Genomic DNA, 4,317 nt, shown 5'->3' with positions numbered 1-4,317 from the left:
TGGGGTCAGGTGAGGGCTTATTTTTTGCGTGCCGAGCTGGTGTTTTTAATAATACCATTTTGGTGTAGATACATTCTTTTGATCACCCGTTATTGCATTTTAATGCAATGTCGCGGCGACCCAAAAAACGTAATTTTGGCGTTTTGATTTTTTCTCTCGCTACGCCATTTAGCGGTCAGGTTAATCCTTTGTTTTTATTGATAGATCGGGCGATTCTGAACGCGGTGATACCAAATATGTGTATGTTAAAAAATGTTTAATTGTTTTATTTTGATTGGGGCGAAAGGGGGGTGATTTGAACTTTTATATATTTTTTTTTTTTTTTATATATTTTTAAACACTTTTTTTAAACAAATTTTGGCATGCTTCAATAGCCTCCATAGGAGGTTAGAAGCATGCACAACTCGATCGGCCCTGCTACATCTGCTACATAGAGGTGAAGTACAGATCACCTCTATGTAGCAGAAATCCAGGTGTACTTTGAGCGCCGACCACAGGGTGGCGCTCAAACCAATCGGCCATCAACAACCATAGAGGTCTCAAGGAGACCTCTGGTTGTTATGGCAATGCACCGCTGACCCCCGATCATGTGACGGGGGTCAGCAGTGTGAGCGCTAGTTAAATGCCGCTGTCAGCGCTTGACGGCGGCATTTAACTAGTTAATGGGCGCGGGCGGATTGCGATTCCGCTCGCGCTCATTGCGCGCACATGTCAGCTGTACAAAACAGCTGACATGTCGCGGCTTTAAGGTGGGCTCACCGCCGGAGCCCACCTTAAAGCGGGGGATCTGCCAGCTGACGTACTATTCCGTCAGCTGGCAGAAAGGGGTTAAGGGCATAAAAATGAAGTTGAAAAATTGTGAAATTTTCAAAACTTTTTGCCAGATTTCAGTTTTTTTTTTTCACAAATAAACGCAGGTAATATCAAAGAAATTTTACCACTATTATGAAGTACAATATGTCTCGAGAAAACAATGTCAGAATCATCAGGATCCATTGAATAGTTCCAGAGTTATAACCTCATATAGGGACAGTGGTCAGAGTTGTAAAAATTGGCCCGGTCATTAATGGGAACCTGTCACCCCCCCCCCCCAGGCGTTTTTAACTAAAAGAGCCACTTGTGTAGCACTAATGCTGCATTCTGTCAAGGTGGCTCTTTTAGTTCGGGTCCCTGCCAATGCTGAAATAATTCTTTTTAGAATTTGCCCCTCATACCTGCAGTTTGTCAGGGGGGTATGTCTTTCCCCCCGACACAAATGCCTCCTAGCCGTCACTCAGGGCCTCCGTGCACCGGCTCCATTTCCTTCCTGAACGTCCCCGGCGCCTGCAGTGCTCAAGCGTTGGGCCTCTCTGACCTTTCCCGGCGCGTGCGCACTGCAGTACTTTGCTCTGCCCTCAACAGGACAGATAAAGTGCGCCTGCGCCGGAGCGTGAAGACCAGAAGAGGACGTCATCGTAAGAAGATGGGAGGCCCCGGACCGGACCGCGACGCCCACCGGACAGCACCGGGACCGCCCCTGGGTGAGTATAATCTAACCTCTTTTTCTCATCTTTCAGGATACATCGGGGAGGGGGCTTATCTACAGCATTACAGAATGCTGTAGATAAGCCTCTGATGCCGGTGGGCTTAGCTCATATACGATTTTGGGGGTGACAGGTTCCCTTTAATATCTGCCCTCAGTCACTGGGTTTCCCACTCTGGCGGAGAAAATTGCGCGGGAGCCTACGGCAGTTTTTTTCGGGAATTAAACCTTTAACATGTAGAGCTCCAAAATTTTGCACACAGACACTACTAACATTACTAATGAGGAATATGTAAAAACATAACGGATATGAAATGGTATACTGCATGCAAGCCACGTCTCATATCCTGTTGGGTTCGGTAAGGAGATAGCAAAAGCCGGCAATTGAATTACCGGCCTTTATGCTATCTAGCTCTGTATGAAATATAAATATATATGTGTCTCACTGACATATATAAAGACTGTACATATGTTTTCATGAATATTTGAGCCTATGGATCCATTATATGTCCATTTTGCAAGCCGTGGAGAAAATCTCGCCGTACGGACGCTGTACGGAGGTTTACATGCGTAAAATATGCAGCCACACCCTGCCTACGGATGACATACGGATCACTGTTCAGGGAACATTTCAGCATGTTTGGTCCGTAAAATACGGACCGTATTTTTCTACGTTGCGTGGGACCCCAGCCTTAATCAAAGTGCAGGGGCGTGATTATAGCCTCCTCTGTATAATGAATGACCTGTGACTATCACCGCCCTGATGACTGGAAACAAGCGGCTGCAGGGAGGATATAACTTCATTTTCTCCCTGCAGCCGCTGCGTTATTGTAGCTAAACATGATTTAAACCCTCTTTATCTGCAGGCAAATAGCGTTTCTGGATGTGACAGGATCCTGGGGGCCCTACAGAAAACCAACTTTACTACTTCTGTGTAATTATTAATAAATATATATCATTTTTAGTTGCTGCTACTGTATTACATCTTTGTGTCAGTGGGATGGAGAAAGGTGGTAGTAAAATCGCTCTATTACCAAGGACAAAGCAGGAGTATAATATTGATCTATGCTATCTACGTTACAGTTACCTTAAAGGGAACCCCGCGGACCCAATTGCAGTCACTTGGTTCTGTCGGATGCCAATGGTGTCTGTAGCGCCCCCACTGCCGCAGGGCCGAGGGGTACCCGGTACCGGGCCTCTGAGTCTCTGCTCTGGGGTTGTCACGGTGGCTAGGCCCGGTCCGTGACCCTGCTGAGGGGCGTACAGTGATAGATGTGTATAGATGATGGTGGTGGTGATGCTGTAGTGGTGCGGTGCAGTAAATAACGAGGACACCAGGTTGCAGTCTCTTTACCTCTTTACTGAAGATCTCTGGGTCCTCAGTCCGGAATCCGGATAACCAGGCTGCGCAAGTCCGGCCGGTCCAATGGCACCTCCAGAGTTCTCTTAGCAGGTGGAAATCTGTGCCTTCCTGCTAGCGCTATGTGTTGTGGTCCTTCCCTGCTGTGCTTACGGAAAGTCCCCACAACTGTTGTGTCCGTTTCTTAAGTTCCCTCACAACTCGATTAGATGATGTTCTGCTAATCCTCCGTCCCTCCCTGATGTTACGGTTAAGACGGCACCCGTATGACGGGTAGGCTCGGAGCTCTTCCGGGACCCTAGAGTCGCCCCTCTCCACAAGTTGCCCCCCAAGACTGCATAGGTGATTTAGGTGAGACAGCCCGCCTTAGACTGACTGTCCTGCCGCTGGTTTAGAGTATTGCCTGAAGCTGAATATTGTAATACTCCCTCGGCGTTCCGGCCACCGGTAGTGCGCCTCAGTAGGATGTTGCCTCGGTCTTACAGCACGACTCCTACTGGTATTCTCCTTGTTGCTTTGATCTCGTTTCTCACTGAGCACAATCTATCTCGCTTCCAGTCCCTCCTTGGGTACCGCCGCTATACTGAGCAGGCACGGTCCCGTTACGTTCGCTCAAGTTGCCAAGCCTCTGTCAGGATCCCACCCCTGACAGGGACCCTACCGAATCTTCTCCCGCAATACCCTCTGCCACAAGGTGTTGCCTGGTTCCAACCCAGTCAGCTTTCTGATCTAACTTCCTGCCTGACCCCCAGTTTACCCACAATGGTGGGGAGTGGCCTAGTGAATAGAACCCTTAGCTCCCCCTGGTGGCCCGGCTGTGAAATGTATTGGTGTCTGTGATACCTGTCCAGATGAACTCCTTCAGTGCCATCGGACGTACCATAGCTCCCCTTAGTGGCGGAGCCACAGTACTGCAACGACCAGGACTCTGGGGCGCTGCATGTCCATCGTGAGGATTCTGTCTTCTGCACAAGAACTCCATTCCACAAAACTTGTTAGGGCCCAGCCTTAAAAAAAAAGATGTGTCAGAAGTGGGATTTGAACCCACGCCTCCATTCGGAGACCAGAACACCCTCACAGGGGAAGATACGATCTTGAGTCTGGCGCCTTAGACCGCTCGGCCATCCTGACACCTGATCCTACAGGTGGAACTGTCACTTTACATACTATGACAGAGCCTCCCCCTTACCTGACAATAACAGTAATGCTCCAACTAATACTACAGGATACATCTCATACTCTTAGAACGGGACCGCTGCAGGCAATCACTGTCTAGCTGCAGTGGTCACTTTTCTTCTGCATGGCTGCATGTGATGCCTCTGTCGCCAGAAGAGTCTGATGGCGGTTCTCTTGCAGAGGTCACAGGAACATCTGTCGCAGTCCAGTGAAGTCACTGCTGCAGCCAATCACTGAGCTCAATAGCTTGTACAATCTA

General features: G+C 48.7%; 1 non-coding gene across 1 annotated transcript; it reads right to left on the bottom strand.

Annotated features, from left to right (window-relative positions):
• Window positions 1-3,905: 3,905 nt before the first annotated feature.
• TRNAL-CAA (transfer RNA leucine (anticodon CAA)) lies at window positions 3,906-4,013 on the bottom strand. The gene is made up of 2 exons: window positions 3,976-4,013; window positions 3,906-3,951 (listed from the first exon to the last, which is right to left on the bottom strand). It is a non-coding gene; the product is annotated as a tRNA-Leu (tRNA).
• Window positions 4,014-4,317: the final 304 nt, after the last annotated feature.

Source organism: Ranitomeya variabilis, chromosome 2 (genome assembly GCF_051348905.1).
Source record: "Ranitomeya variabilis isolate aRanVar5 chromosome 2, aRanVar5.hap1, whole genome shotgun sequence".
Taxonomy (NCBI): Eukaryota; Metazoa; Chordata; class Amphibia; order Anura; family Dendrobatidae; genus Ranitomeya; species Ranitomeya variabilis.
Note: the sequence above shows the minus strand (reverse complement) of the source record. Positions and strands in the feature narration are given on the sequence as shown.